Here is a 27,061-nt window from a genome sequence, read left to right on the forward strand (position 1 = left end):
AGGCTCAGGCTGAAGACTCTACTCCACACAGCTGGGGGGCACACAGCTGGAGTCTTGTCAACTGTCGTCTCATCAGGTCAGGCGTGAAGGACACTGTAGAGGTGTCTGTTGGGGGAGGGCTGAGGTCATCATGTTGTGGAAGACATGATGTAGAGCAGGGGGGAGGGGTGGAATATGTAGGTGTGAAGTGAGGTGGTTAGGGGAAGGTAAGGGGTCTGTAAGGGCGCACTCACACTGTCCTTACGCACCGCGCCCTGGGCTTTAGGGTACTTGCCCTCTCCCCCCGCGCCCCAGCCCGTTTGTACTCACACTGCCTGGGCCTCGCGCAAATGCTTCTTGCCTGTCCATACACCATCACGTCGTAACACGTCACACGCATTGATGACGTCATCGCGATGCGTCGCTTTGTTTACAAATCTTTCCATAGACCTCAGAGTTTTTGTGTGTCTTGTCCGACTGTTTTTGAATATTTTCATCGACCAAATCTGCAGTAAACACTCCACCTCCGCATCACACCAACGTGAACCTTTCGCCGCCATTGTTGTTGTTGTTAAATGTCCGCGCATGGTCCGCCTTTTTTTTTTTTATATGTCCGAACAGACGCACATAAATGACGTGAGAGCCGCCGTAGGCATCATGCTCGTACACGTGCGCACGCTCGTGCTCGTACATGTGCAAACACGCTCTACAAAAGCCCACCTCTCTCAAACGGGCTGTGGACGGCCAGCTGGCCGCAGCTAGGTGCGGAGCGGTTGCACTCACACTGGTCAAGTGCACTAGGCTTTACCCGCAAAACCTGTTTTGGCCCGGTGCGGAAGGACAGTGTGAGTGCGCCCTAAGAAGAAGGAGTAGGGGAAGGTAAAGTGGCAGTCGTTGAAGGGCAGCTAGCAGCAGAGTCATGTGGGGGATGGGCCGCAGTATCAAACTTATTGAAAAATAAGTTCCGTTCATTGGTCTGGTCCACACGGTCCTCCAACCCTGTGCTACCAGTCTTCTGGAACCCGGTGATGGTTCTCATGCCACTGCACACGTCCCTCATATTGTTACGCTGAAGTTTGTTCTCCAGCTTTCTCCTATAATTGTCTTTAGCCTCCCTGATTTTCAGTATCAGTACCCCCTGCACTCTCCTCACCTCTTCAAGGTTGCCATCTCTGAATGCTTTCTTCTTTTCATTCAGGATGGCCTTAGAGCGTAATCACACTGTCCTCCCGGACCGCGACCCGGACTTTTGGGTACTTGTCCCCCCTCCCTCTCCCCCCCGCGCCCCAGCCCCGTTTGTACTAACACTGCCAGGGCCGGCCAATGCTTCTTGCTGTCCATACGCCATCACGCCGTAACACGTCACACACATTGATCACGTGTGTGTGGCTTTGTTTACAAATCTTTCCATAGACCTCAGAGTTTTTGTGCGTCTTGTCGACTGTTTTTGAATATTTTCATCCGACCAAATCTGCAGTAAACACTCCACCTCCGCACCACACCAACGTGAACCTTTCACCGCCATTGTTGTTGTTGTTAAATGTCCGCGCATGGTCCGTCCTTCTATTTACATGTCCGAACAGGCGGACATAACGCTACTGCCGTAGGGCTCGTGCTCGTGCTCGTACACGTGCGCACGCTCGTGCTCGTACATGTGCAAACGGCTCCGCTAAAGCCCACCTCTTTCAAGCGGGCCGTGGACGGTCCGCTGGCCGCAGTTGAGCGCGGAGCGGGTGCACTAACACTCCTTAAAGGTACTAGGCTTTAGCTGAAAAAACGGTTTTGGCCGCGGCCAAAAGGACAGTGTGAGTAGGCTCTTAATGTCCTTGGTGATCCAGGGTTTATTATTAGCGTAGCAGGTTACAGTCCGAGCTGGGACATTGCAGTCCACACAAAAATGAATGTAGTCTGTGTTGCACTCAGTTAGCCAGTGCAGGCCAGTCAGTCACTTCAGCGGCCCTGCAGTGTCTAAAAAGCCTCCCCAGACCACCTCCTCACAGTCCTTGTGGTCGTAGGCTACCTCTTCACCAGAGGCACATAGCAGGGTTTGAGGTGAACCAGGCTATGATCTGACCTGCCCAGAGGGGGGAGAGAAGAGGAGATGTATGCATCCTTAATGTTAGCATACATCAGGTCCAGAGTCCTCTCCTTTCTGGTAGGACAGCTCAGGTACTGTTGGAAGATTGGCAGAACTCTATCCAAGGTGACGTGGTTAAAGTCTCCCGACATGATGATGAGGGCACGGGGTTGTTGAGTCTGGAGTCTGGAGATGGTGGTGTGTATGATGCTGCAGGCAGATGTCGGGTTTGCAGAGGGAGGGATGTACAAAACAACGGTGATGACATGTGGGATCTCTCTAGGCAGACGGTATGGACAGAGTCCAACGGCCAGCAGTTCAACATCCGGGCTACAGATCTGTTCTTTAATGGTGATATGATCAGGATTACACCATTTGCTGTTTACTAGAATGGCAAGCCCCCCTCCTTTTCGCTTACCGCTCTCGGTGCAGTTCCGTAACTGATTACATCCAAAATATGCAAATAAGTGTACAATGTCATTTGTGCCCAAGCCCTCTAAAACCCAGGGAAAACCCTTGCACTGTTTTGTCTAATGTGTAACACTGTGTCTTGTATGCAATTTACTGTATTATAGTTAGATTTGTCAAAAAAGGGCATTCATTTGTTTAATTAATTATGGAAAAAAACTGAATATGATTTGTCACACTCTATGATGCCCCTTGACCCATACATCACTGAAAATATAGCCTTGCATAGCCAGGCCATCACTGCTATGGTTTGGTCTGGGTTTACCAGTTTATCATTCTGGGATAGGGGGACAAATGTTTGTGATTGGTTTAAAGAAATACAATCGTCTTGGGTGGAGCAAACAGTATCCTTGCAAAACAGATAGCAGAGATAATGGAAGGGGCCTGACATGCTTTATACCAGTATTGTCATGGATGTATTTAGAGAACTGGATACAGCATCTGAGGCAGAGCGCTGTTCATTTCTTATAAAAAGCTGCTCAGTTGGACATGAACCCAAAAAAGTTCAACTACCGCGTCTAAAAATACCCGGATGATCAGCACTTCTTCCACATTGTGTGGCCCATAGAGCAGCCATAGTAGACACTCCTGCCAGCCGAGCCAGCTGGTTCCAGTTTAGCGCTCCAGTAAGCTTGAATGGGGATTCAATTATTTATTCGTGCAGCTCTTTTGGACTTTCGAAATGTTGGACCAAATTAATTACATTCTGATATTAACGCTGGTCATTTTGTGGGGGTTGTGGAACTCAAGAAAAATTATCCACTGGTTGACACTCTCTTTTGCCATACAAGGGCATCATGTGACACAACCGATAGTTGCAATTCCCCATTTTGGCCACTATGTCAAATTTGCTTCAAAGCCCAGCACACTTCCTGGGGGCCTGAGGATTTTACATCAGGGGAACTAAACTACTGGACATAAAACCATTCATAGTAGCTTTGTAAACATGAAGCAAGGAAGCATATGACAAAACATTGTTCGACCTAATGAATGAAGCAGCATGAATTAAAAAGCGGGGATGCAGAGCTGGACTGTTGCTAAAGCTAAGGAAGTGGCCACACAAACTGCCGCTTCCAAGTATCTTCCTCACAAACGCAAGATCACTGGCAAACAAAATGGACGAACTAAGACTACTGGTTGCAAACAACAACTTTGTGAAGGATTGCTGCATGCTACTCATCACAGAGTCTTGGCTTAATCCTTCCATTCTGGATACAGCTTTGGAGCTAGCAGGCCGCACAACATTCCGGCATGAAAGGACTTGAGTCTCCGGTAAGAGCCGCGGAGGGGGGCTTTGCATTTATGTGACAATAGGACAATAAACAGCCACTGCTCGCCACATCTGGAGTATGTAACTGTCAAGTGCAGGCCCTTTTATCTGCCCTGTGAGTTCAACATTGTGATACTAACAGATGTGTACATTCCTCCGGATGCTAATGCCAACGTGGCACTCAGCCAACAGAGTTTGTTTCCTGAGGCTATTCACATCATTGCTGGGGACTTTAATCACGTGGATTTAAAGACTGCACTCCCCAAACTCCATCAGCATGTTAAATGTGCTACATGGGGAGACAACACACTGGACAAGGTCTATTCCAACATTAAATAAGGCTTCAGGGCTAAACCACTTCCTCACCTTGGTCAGTCAGACCACATGACCCTGCATTTGATACCAGTATACCCCCCTCGCAGGAAAAGTGCTTCTACCACAACCAGAACTGTTAAAACATGGCCCGTAGGTGCTTCTGAACAGCTTCAGGACTCATTTGAGTCAACAGTCTGGGACATCTTCAAACACCAAGATCTGGAGAAGTACACAACATCTGTCTTGGACTATATAAAATACTGCACAGACAATGTAACTGTGGAAAAACGCATCCGGGTCTACCCAAAAAGGAAGCCGTGGATGACAAACGGAGTGCAGTGCCTGCTCAGGGAGAGAAACATCGCTTTCAGGGCTGGTGATGCAGCCACACCACATCTTTCAGCCCACAGCAATGGATGCACAGCACAGGATGGCATCTCAGGACAGGTGCTCCAGGACTGTGCAGACCAGCTGGCTGGGGTTTTTACCACCATTTTCAACCAGTCACTGTCCTAGGGCACCGTCCCTCCCTGTCTCGAGTTCTCAACCATCATTCCAATCCCAAAAAAGACTTCCATCAGCAGGCTTAATGACTGCCGTCCAGTAGCACTTACCCCAGTCATCATGAAGTGCTTCGAGAAATTGGTACATACACACATCATCTCAAATCTTCCACCCAGGTTTGACCCTCACCGGTTTACCTACAGAACCAACAGGTGCACAGAGGATGCTATCGCCACAGCTCTCCATGCTGCTTTGTCCCACCTGGAGCAGCAGGGGAGCTATGCGCGGCTCCTATTTGTGGACTTAAGCTCAGCATTTAACACCATACTCCCCAACAGACTAATGACCAAACTTTTAGAACTGGGAATATCCAACCCCGTCTGCCTTTGGATCAAGGACTACCTGTCGGACCGCTCCCAGAGGGTGAAGGTAGGCCCCCACATCTCCACAGCCCTTAGCCTAAACATCGGCTCGCCTCAGGGCTGTGTGCTGAGCCCCCTACTCTACACCCTCTACACACATGACTGCACCCCCGCACACTCCAGCAATGCCATCATCAAGTTTGCTTATGATACCACAGTTGTGGGAATCATCTCTGGGGGAGATGAGTTGGCTTACTGGGACGAGGTGGAGCAGCTGTCAATGTGGTCTCCAAGACCAGGAGCTGGTCATAGACTTCAGGAAGAAAGCCAAAACTGACACTCAACCCCCTATTCATCGGGGGGGAAACAGGTCGAAAGGATAACAGATTTTCGGTTTCTCGGTGTGCACATACAGGAGGACTTAACTTGGAACATTAACACCATAACCACCATCAAGAAAACACAACAGATATTGTACTTCCTGAGAGTTCTCAGGAATAATGTCTGACTCAGAAACTTTTGGTGTCATTCTAGAAAGCATCCTGACTTACTGCATGTGTGTGGTTTGCCAGCTGCACAGTGGCTGACCGGAAAGCCCTCCAAAGGGTTGTTAACACAGCCCAAAAGATCATTGGTTGCTCACTCCCCATCCAGGAAGAACTGTACAGCTCTCGCTGTTTTAGTAGGGCTAAAAACATTCTAGGGGATTTGTCGCAGCAAGGCCACCAACACTTTGAATTATTGCACCCGGACAGACGTTGCAGGTCTCTAAATGCTTGGACTAATAGACTTAAGAACAGTTTTTAGCCAAAAGCTATAACAGTGTTTAACACCGCAAATACCTTTACCTATGATGGTACATGATGCTCAGGGTCTTTGCATCTACTGTTTCTTTTTTTTGTCTCCTTAAGCTGCTACGGTGTGTGTGTGCCTGTGCGTGTGTGTGTGTGTGTGTGTGTGTGTGCGTGTTGGTGTGTAAGCTTGTCGTTCTATATGTGTCTTTTAAAGGTCTAGCCTATTCTTTTTGATGCTTTTAATGTTAAATTATTTTCTGCACTCTGGGATTGTACTGTGAACTTCGTTGTACTGGTACCATGACAATAAAGACAATTTTCAATTAAAAGATTCACCAGCCAGTGCCGGGCCAGAGCAGAACAGCATTATGCACGGCCATTCACTGTGTTTACCTTCATTAAATCACCTGAAAACGACACCAGGCTGCTACACACATCAGACTAGTGGCCTTCATAGCCTAATCCCAACATAACACTGCACAGTTTTTCAGCTTTACATAGTTAAAACAGAGTAGCTAATTGATAGTGAGAGCAACACGTTAGAGGACTGCAGAGTCGTCAATGCACATTTCTTTCCCTCTGCGGCGCGCCCAGCAGAGATCAAAGGACATTTTTTTAAATTATTTGACAGCCCTAATTGTATTATCTAGTAAGTGATTATTTAATGTATTATTCTAACTTTCAGTGATAATCTCTCTGAGGATAGAGTCTCCCTGAAGTTAGTCCACTGAGGTTATCTGGCACCAAATCCCATGATATTTGACAAGGTTATCAGTAAGTCACTGATGTTGTGCTTTTAGAAGAAGAGCAACTTAGATCCCAACATCGTTAATAATATCGGCCTGTATCCAACTTACCGTTTTTGAGTAAAATTTTGGAAAAACTTGTTTTCAATCAAGTAAATTATTTTTTTATTGCAAACAACATTTTTGAGAAGCGTCAGTCTGGTTTCAGGGCGAACCACAGTACAGAGACAGCCCTTTTAAAGATTTAAAAGCTGTCTGACATCAGGTGCAACTCGGATAACAAAGGAGTCACAGTCTTGGTACTACTGGATCTAACCGCCGCCTTCGATACAGTAGACCATCACATTTTATTAGATAGACTGGAGAACCTAGTCGGCCTCTCTGGTACTGTTCTTAATTGGTTAATTTCTTACCTCACAGATCGACACTTCTTTGTAAGTATGGATACATGTTCCTCAGAAACCCACAAAATAAAGTGTGGTGTTCCCCAATGGTCAATTTTAGGTCCAACTCTTTTTAATCTTTACATGCTTCCCCTTAGGGACGTCATCAGGAGGCACGGCATCAGCTTTCATAGTTATGCTGACGATACGCAACTGTATATCGCCGTGTCTCCTGATGAAACAGGGCCTATTGATGTCCTTTTTAACTGCATTTTAGATATCAAGACATGGATGGCAGGGGATTTCCTACAGCTCAACCAGGACAAAACAGAGATTTTACTCATTGGTCCTGAGGGCCAGAAAGAGAAACTTTTACCAAAGTTAAATAATTTTAAACTATCACAATCTGTAAAAAATTTGGGTGTGATTTTTGACTCTGGGCTTAGTTTTATTCCACCCATCAAAAATATAACAAAAATAGGTTTTTACCATCTTAAGAACATAGCCAGAGTCCGCCCGTTTCTCTTTCAGGCCAGGTGCTGATGCATGCTTTTATCTTTTGTTGTTTAGACTACTGTAATGCCCTGCTCTCTGGCCTTCCCAAAAAGAGCATTTTGAATCTACAATTATTACAAAACTCAGCTGCATGAGTGCTGACAAGGACCAGAGGGCGGGAGCACATAAGACCAGTTTTAAAGTCGCTGCATTGGCTCCCCATGCGTTTCAGGATTGATTTTAAAGTTCTTCTACTAGTTTTTAAGTGTCTTAACGGTCTTGGGCCTTCTTACCTATCTGATTGTCTTTTAACCTATCAGCCGCCGCGGACCCTGAGGTCCTCCGGCACCGGCCTTTTAACCATACCACAGGTAAGTTAAAAAAAGCATGGGGAGGCGGCTTTCAGTTGTTATAGGCCCCGACTGTGGAACAGCCTGCCGGAGAGCCTCAGGGTCGCGGAGACCGCTGAGGTTTTTAAAAAGAGTCTTAAGACCCATCTTTTTAACCAGGCTTTTAATTTATTTATTTTAGGCAGTGCTAATCAGAGCACTTTTTTATCCTTTTTTACTGTTTTAATCTCTGTGTATTAGCCTTCATGCTTTTATTTATTTATTTATTTATTTTTTTATGGTCTCATGTCTTATGCTATTATGCTTTTTTTTTCTAGTTCATGTCTTTAGCCTCTGTGCTTTTATGCTTCTATGTTTTAGTCCCTCGTGTTTTTAGCCTCCATATTTTAACCCTTTACTGTTTTAGGCAACAGTTTTTAATCTCCAGTGTTTCCTCAGGGGGCCTGCCAGTTTGGGAGTTGTTTCTGGTCTGGCCGCGGGGGGTGCTGTCCCGTGGACAGTTCCGGCCCGGGCGACTAGAGGGCTCTGCACCTTGATGCGGAGCCTCCTGTCTACCCGGGTTGGGGTGGTCTCTGTGGCGGTGCTCCCTGTGACCTTGGACTGGGATCTCTCCCAGTGTGGTTGGCCCCCCAAAGGTAGCTTCCTCTAGCCTCCTCTGTACCTCAGGTCTCGCTGCCCGGCCATGTCTCTGTAGTGACAGCTAGTGTTTGTGTAGGTGTGAGTGTGTGTGTCTGTGTGTCTGTGTGTCAGCGTGGCTGTGTGTGTATGTGTGAATGTGTGTATGAAGGTATATATATTTGTGTATGTCTCTGTGCATGACTGTGGGAGGGTTGGGTTCTTTTAACTTTCTTCTCCTGATTTTATTTGATGTTTCTCTTTTTCTGTACATCTCCGTAAGGCACTTTGCAATACTTTCTGTATGAAAAGCGCCATATAAATAAAGGTTGATTTGATTTGATTTGATTTTACCCAAACCTAAAAGCACCTTATATTAATGTTGAATGGCTGTTTTAGCCATGTTTACATGATGGAGTGTGCTTGATGATTGATACATCTCTTGTGATACATTTTTCAGTTAAGCAAAATAGTATGTGCCTTCTGTCCAGTACACTGATCAAACTAGAGTATAACTTCAAACCATGATGGACCCATTGTCTATAATATAACACCATACTGGCTGCTGGGCTCATACTTGTATACACTCCAACACTTGATCCAGAATTGCAACTTGTGTCATAGTTGAGCAGTTGAAACGATTACACGCCAACCCCCATAATGCTACATAGGTTATGTTGTTATGGTGTTTTGTACTGCACTTTGAATAGATTATTTATCCAACAAGAATCCACTATGGTACATCCAAGGGCAGGACAGCTCAACAAACAGCTCATCATTTCAGAATGAAGCCGAAGACTGTCTGGTTGAAAATAGGGTTTTGTTGGGAGTGCTGTATTATTCAGCGAACAAGTGGAAGTGATGTATTATGCTGCAAAGAATCTGCTCGGCATATCCAACTGCAGTCACGTAAACCTTCAGTCGTCCTTCACATCAGAACAGGATGTTGCATGCATCCTCTTGGGTATTGTTTTTACACACTTCTGGGACAAAAATTTAATTCAATTGATAAACAGAGCAGTAATTTCATGTTATGATGAGCTGGATTAGCCTTTGCAAATCATGATGAGACTGTCACAAGTCTATTTTCAAAAAAGGCAACAAAAACAAATTATTAACATTCACTCCAGGTTCCTCATCAGTGTGAGTAATTGGGTATAATTAGTACTTTATAGTTTTGACATTGACATCTATGCATAAATTGACCACAGTTCACAACACTGTTGCACTATGCAAGAGGTCATATACCATATATCATATCAGCTATATAATACCAGCCCAAGCTGCTTGCATGCTCTTTAATGTATATATGTATACAATGTATGAATATAGATTGATGGCTTGTCAAGTGAATTTCCAAGCCGGTATAGAGAAGAGACTACAAAGGCAAAAGTAGATATTGTGCCTATTACTGTTGCAACCTTTCCTTGTATTCTTTGTTGATAAAGCAAGTTGTTGTAGGTTTTGCTCATCCCTACATACATCAGTTCACCTTAAATATCTTGGGCTTCTCTTATTAAATACCGAGATTAATTATCTTGGGCTTCCACAGGTGTTACCTTCTGTATGCAGGATTGATTTATATTTAAGAGGAGTAATTACAGGAGCAAAAGTTTTTAAGGAGCACTACACTGATTTTACACATGGACTTCAGTTTATGCAGGATACTAGTATGTAATGTAGTTAGTTTTGCACAAGTCCTTCAACTTCATGGATATACAATATTAAATCAGATCCCCTTTAAAACCCCAGATTTTCTGACTAGGTTGAGCAAAACATAATCAAAAGATAATAGATTTTTCACTGTCGCCTCACAGCAAGGCGGTTCTTGATTCGAATCCGGGCCGGAGCTGTTCTGTTTGCATGTTTGTGGGGGTTCTCCAGGATCTCCGGCTTCCTCCCACAGTCCAAAGACATGCATGTGTTAGGTAAATTGATGACTCTTAATTGCCCGTAGGTGGAAATGTGGATGTAAATGGCTGTCTGTCTCAGATTGTATCTATGTGCCCTGCGATAGACTGGCGTCCCGTCCAGGGTGTACCCCGCCCCACGGCCAATGTAAGCTGGGATCAGCTCAAGCCCCCCATGACCCCGTTAGGGACAAGCGGTAGAAGATGGATGGATGAAGATTGTTGTGGATAAGTGTTGCCCGGTAAACTGATACTCAAAATGTACCACGGTACCCTGGCATTAAAAACAATACTATTTTTTTTTATTAGTACTACTACTTTATTAAGTTTGTGCGACAGCGTCTGTGTGCAGCTTCTCTCTGCCTCCTCACTGCCTGAAGCCAGAGTTTACTGGTAAAACTGCAAATAATGTGAGACACAGAAAAAGTTTGAATATTTGTGCGGTGTATTTCAGAGATATATTTAAATATTCTGTGCTGAAGTTTTGCCTCTAAAGGGCAAAGGCAAAATTGGTGGTAAAAAGTAGCAGGTTCAATCTTAGACCTAATATAGTTAGGATTGAAATTGGGTGCAATATGACTTATCTTGGCCCTGGACCAATGAACTCGATGGAGTATTTTGAATTATATTAAATGTTGTCTTGTATTGAAGGATCATTGGAATATCCGATTCAGTGCTCTCTCAGGTACAGCCATCAAGTTTGTCACCTTTATCTGTAGTGTAATCAACTCTCACTTGCAACATTGATAGTCTGAAGCCTAGTAAGGTTGCTATAGATCTTCGAAATCACACCCGTCGAGATGTCATTCATTTGAAGGCTGGAGTCAATTATAGTGGGCAATGGTTTGGAAGAGAATTTTAGGAGTGTCAATCCGAATTAAATTTTTCACTAGGTACGTTATGTATTTGTAGTTGTAAGGTGATATTTGCTTTGTAGCTTTGCAAATGAGGCAAAACAGTTAGATAAAACATACAGTTGTGATAGTGAGTGATGTCCAGGGTTTGCCATATCACAATCAGTTTTACTGTAAGATTGGGTAAAGTGGGGCCCCGTTGGCGGTTCCCAGCAGTTTTCTCATATCCTCTGATTGGTTTCTCTGTCACCTATGATCTCTCACTCTCCCTTTGTGAAATATGTTTTAAATATAATAGATATAAAATACACGGTTGCTGGGGGCCAAGTCATATAATCTCCAGAAGGCCATTAATTATCACTTCGATTAATGTTGGCTTTTTTTTATTTACAATGCCTACAGAAAGAAGACCTTGCATATTCATCTAAGGAATTTCGCACAGCTCATTATCATGGATTATGTGTTGATAGAAAGGGGAATTAGATCAGCTTTGCCCTGCAAACAGATGAAGGGATTGGAATGTATTCTGCCTTCTTGAATAATAGCAAGTGCTGCAATAACCTGTGAAAAAAAGATCCTTATATTATATAGGATGCTATACACTGAGGGAAGCCAGGGATGATTAAAATGATAGCACAAGAAATGCATGTTGTCAAGCCATCAGTACTTTGATTTTACTGTGTAAATGTTGGGCATTATACAGAAGAATTATTATCTTAAGAAAAGGCAAGGTAATGCATTACACTCCTTTCTAGAAATATAAAAATGTTTGCGCTACTAGAAATATAAAAATGTTTGTGCTACTGACGGCCTCTTGTCCCTGCTCTGGCTTGGTCAGGGAGATGTTATCACTGTATCTTCAGGGCCTGTGGGGGAGGAGGGAAGGGAAGGTGGCCTTGGATTGCAATACCCAGGGACTAGAAAGAGGCACCAGTTAATCCGCTGAGCTCCAGGTCTCACGGGACTGGGCAGCTGACGACAGTTATTGAGGGACCTGGGAAAACAGCATGCCTTCAAGAATGTCTGAAGAAAACCCAGAAACATTGCAATTCTCCAGATGTACACAGGTTGAGCAAACACTTTCTGTGAAATAGCGTCAAACCTTTTCTGTGTTTTGGGACCAGACAGGATCTTGTGTTCAGGTGAAAAAGATGAGAATTTGCCTTGAGTAATCACAATCTTAGTTTGCGCATCATACTAACATGTACTTCTAAATGTCAAGGTCGTCTGGGGACATACAGATCTGCAGTTTTCTGTGCTAAGGGGGGGACAGCCTTAATTCACTTTCTTTAAATATCTTCCCCAGTATATTTTTATGAAAACTATTGGCGCTAATGGCTTTCAGCATGCAGCTTTCTCCCTGTATTGATGCAGCACACTTGCAAACACTCTCTTAGAACATAAATCCTTCATGAATCCTTCAGGAAAAGATTTCATGGGCTTTTGGCTCATCTCAGTAGTGCTGCCATGAGGAGCTTTGTGAATCTTGTGGGCATGGAGACCAGTGAATCCTTTGATTGAATTGTCACTCCCAGAGGAAAGGACAATAAAAGGGGTCAGTGGCTGACTTCAAAAACATGGTCACAGAATCTGTGTTTCATGGCTGTATCTTGGCTCGACCTAATCAACACAGATGTTGATCTTAGTGTCCTCAAGGCTCAGGGAATAGAAACTGTTCAAAGAATTTCTCTCTGGGGTTCTTGCACTTATTCCCCTTCATCACCATGGGATGGCATATCTCCCCGTGCCTCCCTCTAAAGTCTTCAGTTTCTCTATCTCTACCAGTGGTTCTTAAACTTTTCAATAATGTACCAGCCAAGTAGCCCTCTGACCAGCGCAAACAATTTTAAAAAGCCATTATAAAGAGGTACAATACAGCACTGCATAACTAAAAAAAATAGAAACAAACAGTATTGTAGTTGCACTGAACTGCAACTTTTTAATAGGTTTCACTTGCAATTTAGTGAGAAACGTGCGCTTGTGCCTCACTTACAGTTCTCTATGTTTTCAACTGTATTGCTGCTATTTTTTAACCACAAATCCATAGTCTTGATTATTATCTGTTGTTTGATTTCATAACCGGCCCACACAGTGAACAAACGTCATCGTAAGCATTTGTTGTGGCAGTTGATAGGATTGATAGCAGTTGAGGATTGTATTGAAAATAGGAATATTGAATATAAAATGTGGTTAATTGAACTAATATTTCCTCTTTAAAGTATAATAATCTTAGGTACTAATGCATGACATTTTTTAAATTAACATTTAAATCTCACGTACACACTGAGATCATCACTATCCTACAGAGAGTATGCAGCATGTATGGTTATGCCACATAGTATATTTGAGTAAAAATGTCCTAAGTAGTCACAGTGGGAAAAAATATATTCTGTATAGAAAAAAATGATGCATCAAGATGCATCGATAATTGTTTTCTAATCGCATCAAAGCCCTTGAAATTGTATTTCAATTGAATTTTTAGGTGCCCACTGATTCCCGCCCCTAACTCTTATATATTTTGTCCTGACACTTAGTTTATACATCTTATGTGTTTACAGTGCCTGAATTACGACGTCTGGTTGATCCCCACTCTACATAGTGTTTAGCATCTTTATGTTCATGTTTTGGTTTCCCAGCACACAAACTCTTTACGCTATATTGTTCCATGTTTACTCCATGTCTAATTAGTTTGAAACATGTTCCGGCATGACGACTGTCAATGTATGTAGACGGAAATACTGTATGTCAATGTTGTGTTAAAGCTTGTTTCGCTGTCCCCAAATGGCCAACAATAACATTGCTGCATAAAAAGTTTAGATTAAAAAATGTGTTACGGTTTCTGCCAGTTAAGGTTAATATGAAATTTAATTATTGTGTACTGATGTATGAAAGAAAACATTTATCATTACTGGAGTAAATGTGACAGCTAATCATGATATACTGTAGGTCATAATGTCCAGTGCCATTTATAAGTTTGCATGTGTATACATTCACTGCCAATGCACGAAGCAGCATGCCCTATACATTACATGGTAGACACAGTTAGTGCGTGGAGGTTAGGATGGTGAATGGTCACCACATCAGATATTAATGCCAGGGACTGGAGTTTGTGACTGTAACTATAATCAGGCTTAAAGTGAAATTCCGGCGTCAAATCATCCCAGGGTCTTTTTCGTCAAATACACTTATCAAATTAGCCATTGAGACAGTTTTTTTTTGTCTAACAACTATTAACAGAGAAATCCAGTAGAGTCGCTAACAGCCGAATGCGGCTAACACTGATTAGCTCGGGGTAGCACGGTGAATGCATTAAAACAGCTTTTTTTAACCACTAATACTGCTCAAAATAATACCACATCTCTGCAGTAGCATGATAAGTATCCCTACATATAAAGCGTAGTGTCAATGGGCTCCTTCCTTTTTGGATTGCATTTGGTAATCAACGTGAATGGACTTTACTATTAGAGGAGCTGGTACCGGGGCCAGTTGGTGAGTCTTTCAAAACACTCTTTTAATAAACTCAGGGTTCACTAACTACGTTGTTGGTGCTTCGGTTAATGTGTAAGGACTCTTATCATGCCACTGCAGATATTTGGTATTATCATGTGCATTATTAGTGGTTAAAAAGCTGCTTTAATTCGCACACCGTGCTGCCCTGAGCTAATAAGTGTTAGCCACATTATAAAAAAACAATTACTGTTACTGACTGTCCAGGATTTCTCCCTTAATAGTTGTTACACGAAAAAAAATTGTCTCCATAGCTTGTTTGATGAGTGTATTTGCCAAAAAAGACCCTGGGAGGATTTTACATCGGAATTTCACTTTAACCAATGTACAGTGCTGGGACGATGCCTAACATCTGGTGAATGGCCTGAGGTCAAGCTCTGTCCCTCCCCTTGTTCCCCTTCAACTATCTGCGTGTTACCAATTGAGTGTTACCAAAGTGAGCCACCCCAGCTTTGCTGCATGCTAAGGTTATCTTTAACAGGTTAACCTCCAAAATAATGGGGGACACAACCACGGAGAAAACTGTTTGCTGTGAAATGTTGTTTTAAATTAGAACACCATTTACATGCACAAACAAACTATATAACAAACTAAAGGATAGGAAAACCCCCCAAAAGTATAACAGCGTCTCTTTAAAATACCATATTGCTTTGTAGGATAATGAAAACAAATCTTAAAAAAGTATTATGAACAGAACAATAAAATCATTAAATCATCATTAAATATTATACAACTGCTATTTACCTTAAAAAATGCAGTAAGCACCTGCATAAGAGTGCTCTTGAGTATGGTAGATTTTCTTCCTACCTGAGAATATTTGTGAAAACTGTGTAAGTGAGAGTTGAGAAGAAATTTCTTCTTACTGTAAGAACGGATGATGAATGAGACCCAGTGAGATCCTTTGACAATCACAGTCAGATTACTCTAACCAAACTCAACTAGTAAACCTAATTCTGAAGTACATTTCTTAGATGTTGTATTCAGATGTTATTAGAGGTTTGGAACTAGTTGACAAAGCCCCTCTGAAAGCACTGCTTTAGCAGTCCAGCAAACAATTGAGCTGTATGTCTGTGATAAAGCTGAACTAACTCTACTGAGGGTATTTCAGGCTGCCTATCACCATCCTGCAGGGTGTTTTATCTGGCAAGTCTCATATTGAAATAAGTGTATCACAAATGTGTCAGGTTCTCGTGAGAATTGGCGCCAGTAGGATAGAGGTTTAGGGGGTAATGTGGCGTAGCACCTTGTTATTGAGCAGAAGGACAGGGCCTTTTGCATTATGTAACGTTTATTTTCCCTGTTCTCCATCTCTCCCGCCCTGCTGACACATAACCCTGTAGACTCTTCAAAAAGAAAAACTAAAACATGCCATTATTACACATGCAGCATGTTTACTATCAAGCATCTTTTCTGCATATTATGATAATTATTCACTGAAAGAGCTAGACTCTTTAAACGTCTATGAGACCATTAAATCTGCATGATTTTGCTTCCACATTGCTGTCTTCTTTTAATATGATCTGTCAGAGTTATTAGAAGGCTCACACGCTATGCTGTCATCACACTATCTCTACAACATTTAATGTGACTGTGAGTTTTCATGCAGCAAATGTTAATTGGATATCATGTTTGGTTCTTCATCTCCACGTCTGACGCCTGATTTAAGATCAAATGCACCACATTGTCCTTTGCTATCAACATATTTAACCTGCCACACATGTATCTTGTTTGAAAGGCATCTTAATCGGCTGTTTTTTAGCAGAAGAAGCTTTGAAATGGGAGTTTTAATTTACTGTCCCCTTCTTCCTCCCTACATTTGGAACAGAACGTATGTACACTTCCTCAGGCTTGTGCCATCTGTTTTACCAGCAGTTTCAGTAGGCGGGGAACAGACACAACAAATATTGTGTGTACTTGTGTGTCTGTGTGCTTGGAAACATTCAATCCCATGAAGGCAGTGCATACTTTTAAGTCTCTATGATTAAGACTGTCTACTCTGTCAAAATGTGATAGTTGCATAAAAGGAAAGTCATCCTCTTAGCACTGAACACATCATCTTCTCATTCAGTCCTTGCCCCTGTTTCTGCAGTTTAACACATTTCCGTATGTTTGAACATTTGTCTTTGGCGAGACCATTAGTGTGGGAATGAATTCTGTTGCCTGGTGACAAACCTGTACCCGTGCAGTGTCTTATCCATGTCAGCAGTGATGCTCTGGGAGGGGCACATCACAGCTTTGCTTTGCTCTCTCAGCCCCCATCTCAACAGTTAACTGCACTGACACATTTTCCCTTTTGTATTCTCTCTTAGTACGAATGTTGTCAGAAGGACAGCGTCCCAGCTTGTCACCTGAAGAACCAAAGAAAAAAAAAACATATTTAAAACTTGACATGTTTGCTTAATGTACTAAAGTCGACATTATCCCCCTGCTGCTGCGGCAGAGAACAAAGAATCAGAGTGATATGAGCATTAACTCAGAGCAAACAATGACACCTACTTACCGCAACACCCAATCTGAATAATAGCCTAAAACATTGCTATGACGAGTGCCGTTCATCTCACAGTTATACAGTAGCCAGGACTTGACTCTCAATGAGCATGAATCAGTGACATTGGCCTTTTATTTATTTATTAAACATAAATAATGGGTAGTCTAATGCATAATGAAATGCCTTCTCTTATAGCCGCTCTATAAACATGGTCATAGTCCAATGATTATTTCAAGGCAGCTGGGTTAGTGCCAGAGGATATTTAAAGAAAAATACATGCCATCCCACTCGCAGTGTGTATTAAACTCTAACCATGGTCCTCATTAAAGATGCCTTCAAGCCGAAAAAAAAAAATAGACTCATTTACTCGCTTATAATCAATTGATTTACACTATAGGCCAGCACACCAATTTGAGCCCTGAAACTCATTACATAGTGTGAAATATAAATAAAGGCAAAGGTCAATGTTTTTCACTAAACTATTATAATTTAATGAAATAATCAAAGGCCAAGGGGTATAAGAGCTCCTCCATTATATCCAAAAGACATATGGTTAGTTTGCACTCATTCACATGTCATTCACATACAAAATTCAACCCATCCAGCTCCTGAATGCCTCCACTGTGTCATTTCAAATTCCTTGCCAATGGGGGTAACATTTCGGCTTGTGTTTTAGAACCTGCAGGCCCAATTTGCATATGAATGTGAGAGTTTTTCCATTGGAATCTATACAGATTTGTTAATAAAACACCTTCACTTTCAGCATTGGCTTTAGCAGTACAGGTAGCTGCCTTTAAATTGACAGTTGCACCAGCAGAACAGTTGCTGTGTCAAAGTTGTTTTCCCTGTGGAACAGTGTTTCCTTCGTGTGAAAATGCACCACACCCCCCTCCGTGGTTAGGATTAGGGAACTGTCACAAGAGTAGTTAAGATTTGATAAGGTTTAAGCAAAGTAGTTACTTTAGATTTAGTCAAAGGCCATTGTTTTGATAAAAAAATATCTGTGTAAGGTCGCTTATAAGGCCGAATTAACAGAGAGCTATCATCTGACTATTTAGGTTCCCAATCAGTTATATGCAGTGTTCCAGCACCAAACAGCAGAGAAACAAAGTTAACGACTAAATACATAAAACAACATTAAATGTATGCTTAAAATGTGTTAAGTGTGGGATTTATCAGTATCTAATGGTAGAAACTGAATATGATACAAGTGTACATAATTTTGTTGTCAGTGTTATCACCTGAAATTTGAATTGGTGTCTTTTTCTTAGCTTAGAATGAGCCCTTGATATTTACATGGAGAGTGGATCCTCTTTCAGAGAGCTCGTCATGTTGCACCCCATGTAGCCCAGAATGACAAACCAATCATTGTTTGCAGAGGGGCCCTTTTGCCTTTTTACCTTACCTGAAAGCCACTTTAGGTTCTACTACACACTTGGTAAAGGAGGGGTGAGAGGAGGGCTATTCAGCTTGTTGCAATCCATTTGACAAATCAACGCTACTGTATGAACCTGTTTGAACATTTGTTCCAGAATGTTTTAGACTCATCATTTTACAACACCTAATTGTGGATTTGCAATCCATTGCTTGTTGTCACGAATTTAACATGATGACATCATAAAACAAATAATTCAGTTCAGATAAACTTATACATCACAATCTTTATTGCATCAATTACGTTGATTTAGATGCCATTATGACAATTGTGTATTTCTTTATTTGATTACATAATGCAAACATTAAACACAACACTGTATATTATACTCCTAATGAGATCATTCTTCTCTGTAAATATTGGTTTTAGCCTCTGACTACAATATACTGTATGTATTATTCATTTAAAGCTGGCCCCAGAACAATTAGATTAGAACATTTACATAATGGTTGGTCACAAAAATAGCTCTATTGACTAATTATGTCGTTGTTTTCCAAATACTGATAAATTGTCCCTTATGCTGTTTTTTTTGCATGGTGTGTCTGAAATGCAGCTTTACTCCATTGTCCCAAGGCCGCTCATACCTTTCTGCTGGCTGATGTATTGATTTTTTGTTATACAGCACAGCCAGGATGTTACAAATGCCAACACCCCACTTCATTCCACTGAACAGTGGCAACATTTCTCCTCTCTTTCAAATATATTTGATTGAATACTCAGCATAATTTCCAGCAAATAATAGAGTACTGCACACAGGAAATGAGGTGTCGGAGAGGCTCTGTGCATATTACTTTTATGATTTCGCTCTCATTTACTGCACCCATTGCATTTGCACATGTAGCAAATAAAATTGATATGCACTTCTAAGGTGGCCGAATGATTTTGAGTGATACCATGTATTATGCAGGAGCATATCACACATTTTAAATGTGAATGCAACAGAGTAGGGGTAAAAGTAAAGGTTTAACATCAGCAAGAAAAGGTTACCAGGTCACTTCTGAATTAGTAGAAAAACCTACATATATATAGATGCTGCCTTATAACATGGAATGCACACGCAACTTGACTGTGTCTTCGGAACATACTGAAGAGACACAAAATAATACGCAAAGTAAATCATGATCAATACATCCATTTTTGCCTTTACTAGACTTAATCATATTGATGCGATATATTGGTATATCATATTCATATTCTTTAGTTAACTGTTTGCTACCTGCTGAACAAGTGGATTTGAGTTTGACAAATAATAAAAAAATAAAATAAATGAGTAATTGTGATTTGAAAATTTCACGAGACATACCTTTTTAGTTTTTAAGGTTTTGGAAGGCACCTGAGGAAACTGCAATGTAACATATATCGTGACTACAGTACTAACTGTTGTTTTGTTATAAGTCAAGTAATTGTATTACCTTCTGATAAATAACTGGTAATGGACAATAATAAAATAACTAAAAGAAAAAATAGTAACTAATCAACACTGCTTGAATGCTGGATTTGAAATGACGTATTTAGGCTTTAAGGGTGATCAAGGGTATTATGCAGACAGTAGTCAACACTATATTGGACATGCCGTCAATGCAGTACAATGCAATGCCTTAATTAACAGAAAAGACAACCAAGGACATTTTAGAAGCTAACATTGGAATGTTCTTGATTGTCCAAGTCAGTTTGGCCTCACTCCAAGTTAGCATGTGTTTTGTGTGCTACGGTACAGGCCTGGCAGAGCATTACCAAATGCTGGCCTTGCATATCCATAAACATGCAAAGGAATACACATATTCCCACCAGGGAGTTGTCCAATTCATACTGTGCCATTGGCTGCTTCTCAGCAGCTCCATGTGATTAGTCAGGAGTCAAATAATGCTCATTGTCCTGTTGAGGCTAAAGGAGGCAAAGCCTACTGTATATATATACTCATTCACCTACTATGGTATCTTCATATTGCTCTAAATGTAATAAAAAAGACAACAGTTCAGTCCTTGAACTGGTGCACAATATTGCCTCTATGTCTAGGGTCAGACAATCCAGCAAAATACATTTCATTTTAAATGGCAAGGATATAAAGGTCACACAGGAAATAAGTAATTTAAAGAGCCTTCATGTTTAGACCACTGCTACTGCTAAAAGCATGACATGCTGGGTAGAGCTTTAGTTTACAGTTGGTGAAATGTGGTCATGATGTCAACAAACTCTGCTCTTGTTTACCCCGTTGCACTTCATCTGCATGCATTTTACCAGCTCACATTGTTGCCATGGAAGTTTCCCACAGTTTCACTTCAGATGGCACACATTGTCCATGACAAGTAGCAAGATAAGAGTTGTACCTCTACATATCCAGAATTGGTCCAATGATTGTTTGCCTTTGAGTACTCAAATTAAGCGGACATATGAGTGAAAATGGCTCACCAGCAGTTACATGACACTTATAAATATATTGTCCCTTCCATCATTTATTAAAGTTAAGCCCCAGCATCACAAACCCCAGACATCTTACAATCCAAACATCCTCCAGCTTTAAGCATGACAACAACAATGACACCACAGACAGACTACATGCAAAGGCGAAGAGTTCATTATTTTCCATTAGTCCATCAGCTCACATGAACATGTGTACACAAACAGAGCCACATCAGCAGAATAACTGAAATATTCATGCCTTTTACACTTTAAATGTATTCTTCCACACCACTGACACGGCGTATCAGCCCAGAGATAAATGTTAACAACCTTGCACCGCGTCTGGCAACAGAGATGGCATGTTTTGTTTTTACGAATTGCTCGTCCATGTATTTTTTGAAGTTTAACACTATTGCATTAGTGCAATATAGTAGTTAACAATATTTGTCATTCAAAGGCAAAGGATGTTAATCGCACATGTTTCAACATGCATATGTAATTAGCCAGTCCACATTAATGGTAATAATCACAGTTTATGTTCATTGTATAAAAACATATCTATACTGTTCTGAAAGTAAGGGGGGGGGGGGGATTTGTAATAACTTACAAAGCAGGCAATATGTCAAAAGGTTGGTCATTACTGGCAAATAGCTGCACCCAAGCATAGCAGCTAGTGAAGGCTATTTCTGTCTCTGCTTTTTCTGAAATTTTGGCTTAGGTTTAGATTCCCCAAAAAATATTTTGTCATGCATACAATTTGATTAGTGATTATGTAATAATAAAAATAAGCAAAGACAATTGGCAAAGTCATTATACTTTTGGGATTGACCACACAAGAGACTGTTACTGTTATAAAGCCATTACGGTAAGCCTACATTGCTATTGCCTGAGGTCAGACAGGATAGTACTCTGATCATCAATTTAACTTATAAATTGAGAAAATGAAATTGTTATTTCTTAGAGATATGATGAATCCCTTTTATGTAAGGCTATTTTCTTTAAGGAATTCATTATTCTGCACAAACTTGAACTGGCTGAGATGAACATGATTATCAAAATAAACATAGCTCCCTAGAAGAGAAGCCTCTTGTTTTACATTTAATAGAGGTATTAGTTTGGCCCAGCTGATTCCTCCTCATTCACTCCTCAAAGTATGCAAATGCCAGAATGATTTTTTAATTAACATGACCTAAAATCTTGAAGCGGTACAAGTCATTTCTCAATTATTTTCTGCAAATTGGTTTAGGTATAGAGGTTATATTCAGTACAATTACAACACACATACGTGTTTGCTTGTAGCAGTGCAAGTAATGTATGTGCAGTATTTAGACTCAAAGGGAATGTTTTAGTTTAATTTATGGTTGTTATTTTAAACGAAGGCGTAAATAAATATAGATGAGGAACTTGAGCATTTTCCGCTTTACCTGACTAAGCATATCAAACTATATTTTTTTTAGCTTACCAAGGGAAGATCTTTCTTCCATGCAAAAGTGTTATGATTAAACCTGTATTTAAGTGTGCTGGCCCACTTAATCTCTGGACATTATTCATTTATCATATCATTACTGAGACCCTGAAATGTTTATCTAAAATAATTTGAGATGTATACATCAGGGAATGCCTAATACAACACGGACTAGTCTACAGTATCTATCCATCTTTAACTTTGATGCAATAATAAACACAGCTCTAGCTTGCACCAGTGTTTGTGAGTGAAAGCAGACAGAGGTGCAAAGCACTTTTGGATTTAAAAACATGAAGCTATTTCAAGCAAAATCACACAGTCAGGGGAACACGAAACATTTTCAATTAAGTGGATATGTCCTCCAAGAACAAACCTGCATTTGTATGCCTCTTAAATGTTTTCATCAACTTTGTGCGCATTTGTGCTTTGTCTGGATTTTAACAATGACAGTTAGAGTAGAATAGAATAGAAATACTTTATTGATCCCAAGCTTGGAAATTGCAGTGTAACAGCAGCATTGCACACAGACACATCAAAGCAGTAATATAAAAATACAATATAAAAGATACCTAAAAATAAAATGTATAAATAAGCAGACTAATTGTAGTGCAAATGTAAACATATAATAATATACGGTGCAGTGGACAGATTATGAGAACAAACACAAGGTGCTTCTGATTGTATTGTTCTGAACAGTTTAACTGTTATTGTACAGTGTGATGGCATGTGGCAGGAAATATTTCCTGTATCTGTCTTATCTATCTATCTATCTATTCTTCCCTTCAGTCTGTGTGAGAAAGTGCTCGGCTGTCTGACCACTGTGTGATGGAGAGGGTGCTGATCATTGTTTACAATGGCTAACAGTTTGTTCACCGTTCTCCTCTCCACCACGGACTCAAAAGACTCTAGCCTGAGACCAAGTACAGAGCCAGCCTTCTTGATGATTTTATCAAGTCTGTTGGTGTCGCTGGCTCTGATGCTACTGCCCCAACACACAGCAGCAAAGAAAATGGCGCTGGCAAGTGGCAACAACCGACTGGTAGAAGATCTCCGTCTTGCTGCACACGTTGAAGGATCTCAGCTTCCACAGGAAATAAAGTCTGCTCATCCCCTTCTTGTACACAGCCTCGGTGTTAGATTTCCAGTCCAGTTAACTTGCTAGAATGTATTATCTTACAGTAAAATGTCAACAATTCCATATTGTACATAACTGATGTTCCCACTTATACTGGTTGATTGGACCCCGTAGTCCTCAGGACTACTGTAATATCACTCGTTAGTTTTGCTGGGTGGTGATTCTTGGTGACCTCCCGTGATTTCTAACATAGATCTGATCTCAACCTGAGTAGCCACTCTTATCAATTTTGATTAAAAATCACCTGTGTAGGTGTGCTGTGAAAATACCACTCAGTTTCAGAGTGTTGGTATGGATCATGTTGGCTGCTTCCGGTCATGGCTTCCCGGGACAGTTGAATAGAATAGAGCCATTGTTAATAAAATGTCTGCTGCGAAAAATGCAGATTATATAACACTTACCGGTATATATTTTCCTGTATGTTTGGATGCAATATGTAGGATTTGAAAATGTATATTTTTTAGCGGCTTTAACTAAATATGCTTATTATACGGCTTCTTTAAATAATCAATTCTGATTGATCAATTACAGCATTCTCGGTCTGTTATTTCTGAAGAGAGGACCTCAGTTCTGATTCTGATAATGACCCACTCGTACTACATTATCCCGTCCATAAACATATAATAGCATCTATTTTTATAAGACTAATTTCTCCAAGGTTGTCATTACATTTGTTGATACACTGTAAATCTATTAACAGAGTACTATCAGACCTTTCAATGCCATACATACTTTTGTCATATTATATGTATTTCTTTCTGAAGATGCTCATCCCACACTTTTTATCATTATTAGTGCATTTGCCTAATTCTTAGGCAAAACACACCGAGTAGCAAGGAAGTGTGGCTCGCCGCAATAATTGCATTTTTCTGCGGCCTTGTGGTGTGTTCATGTGTTTCAGATAAGAAGAAATTATTTGTCACATGTCACAGAAGTCAGAGGACTCTATTTACTGATTCTTTACTGCACTTTGTTGTTAAATTAAATGGCAACTTTTCATAGATTTTCAACGCATGGCAGCTCGCTACAGGGCGCACTTTGTGGTTGCTTGGTGCTTCTTAGGCATTACAGATATTGCTATTCCTTGTACATGAGATTCCAGCCTTGTTCAGATTGTAACTCAGTGCACTGGGGATTGCTTAAGAGGATGTATGTCTGTTCTCCCTGAACTGATCAGGCACATACAGTATGCAGGATGTTTAAGCATCATTCAGTACCTTGGAATGGGAATCCAAGGGGAGAAAAGTTCCAGTATAGCTGTCAGAGGATGTGTTCCATGGTGTGGTGTATATGTACGACTTTGAGCTATCATCCGCACACAGTACAGTAGTTTGGGAATTGACAGAGACATTCTGAACACCTCAGCCGTTGAGAGACCATCTGTGTACCCCTGCATGACAGTTCAGAGCCACTGAATATTCATGCACCATCCCTCCCCTTATCACATTAAATTAGAACCCATGTGGTGAGATAGCAAAGGGAGAGGCTGACAACGCTGTTACCTTGTCAGAGACCCTTACAGCTTTGTGTTAAATAGCACATTTGCCAAATGGACATGTACTATGGTGTGGCACTGGGTGGAATGTTCTGTGACAGTGTGTCCGCTTTCTGTAGTGAGTGAACATTTTCTTTGGGTTTTGAAGGAATACTTGTACTTGTACGTATATTTCAAAATGGTTGAAATCCTAGCTGTTTCACAGAGGATGTCTGTCTTTATCATTTTTATAGAATCAACACTGGCATAAATGTCAATACAGCCTGTAAATTTACTGAAAATACTATATTTATTTTGAAGGAATCCTCAGTTTATCTGTATACTATAATTATGTATGATGGATTTACAAATAGATTTTTTTTACATAAAGATTAGATCACAGATGTCAAACTCCACATCAAAAGAATCTGGCAGTGAAATGAAACGGGTGATGCTTTAGTTTGCCCATGTATGAAATATGAACTCTGAGACAAGGTCACTTATATTTTACTTACCTAAATATGGCATAGAAATAGCGTAAATCACTTGAAGAGATAGCCAAGAAATATTCATTAAAGAAGAAGCCTCTCCTGCTGCACTTTTAAAGCAATAAAAATGCTTGGGAGGAGAAACTAATATGAGTCATTATTGTGCTAATATCGACGCACAACTACTTCTACATATCCCTTCTGTAAATCAGAAGGGGATGACAGCCCGCTTTGTAATAGCCACATTAATTGCTGCATCTCTTACCTTACAAAGTAGAAATGGATGCTGTGAATAAGTAACTGCCCAGTCAAGATGGTCCAAGTGTGCTCAGATGTGAGTTCTAGAGGTGGGAGAACTCCAGGGATTGTTACGGACCCAATTGTGTGGGTGATAAATCTTCCTAGTAAGTGGCTGCAGAGGCACATTGGTAATTGATATCAATGTAGTTACGGTGGAGATGTGACACATTTACAGTGCTGGTGCACTGGTCAGTTGTGTTTTATGTGCTCTTGTGGCTGCCACGTGAATGAGGGTCACCTATGTGCCTCATGAATCCTTAAACAGCTGTTCTTCGCTGTTGTCTCGCTGGCAAGGAGAGTCAGGCAGTTTGTTATAGGACTTCACCAGTGCGTCTGCCGAGCAGCGTGGCGAACATCTGTTGTGTGTAAAGAACAATGCTGTGTGAAGTATAAATACGTTTGCATATGCATTAGTTCTTTCACATTCTTTAAAAGAGGTCTTGAAGTATCAGCATTTTGAGAGGGCATTCAAAAAGATACTGGAAGAAATGTTTTACCTGCAAAAAATACAAACGATAAGGACAATGAAATATGCTAATTTACTTCACATATGGTGTCCCATTGTAAGTGCTACCATATGCTTAAAGACAAAAACATTGTCAAAAGATTTGCAGTAAACTGATATAGTAGATTAATGCTTACCTTAGCCAATGAGGGTTATGTTTTGGGCTCGGTAGTCTGTCTGTGTGTCTGCCCATCAGTAGGATTACAGAAAAACTACTAAGCATGTGAATATTCTCATTTGTCCAGTTCATCGTTATCCCCAAAGCGATTTCAGTCAAAAGCAACTAAACTTGGTTATTTGTCTACGAAGACGTTTCGCCTCTCATTCAAGAGTTTTCATCAGTTCATGTACGCATCTGACCAGGCTGGGACTGGTCCAAATGTCTGGTGTGGAGATCTAGGTATTTAACCTCTCACAAGGCTGATGATGTCACTGGAACCCTTTGTGCTCCTTTTTGCCAATGATAGTTGTTGGAGTGGCGGGCATTGGTGGGAACTAGGTTTTGACTTTGTTAGTGCTCTACTGGATTATAACGACAGTAGTTGGAGTCACAGGAGGCCATTTGTGAACAGTTGTTCTTTTAGGTTAGATTGTTGAATCTCCTGGGAAGGGATGAAAGGGCTGCATTGTAAATTGGAGATAAGTGGTGTCTCAGCCCTCCTCCTCTGTTTAGTGATGGTTTCTCCACTTTTTCTTTTACTCCTTTCAAACCATCTGTCCTCTCTGTTCAGGATGTGGACAT

General features: G+C 41.0%; 1 protein-coding gene across 1 annotated transcript in view; it reads left to right on the forward strand.

The window, feature by feature from the left end:
* Window positions 1–27,061, forward strand: part of lrp1bb (low density lipoprotein receptor-related protein 1Bb) — a 287,271-nt gene that overhangs the window by 79,585 nt on the left and 180,625 nt on the right. The window lies entirely within an intron of this gene.

Source organism: Echiichthys vipera (genome assembly GCF_963691815.1).
Source record: "Echiichthys vipera genome assembly, chromosome: 10".
Lineage (NCBI taxonomy): Eukaryota > Metazoa > Chordata > Actinopteri > Perciformes > Trachinidae > Echiichthys > Echiichthys vipera.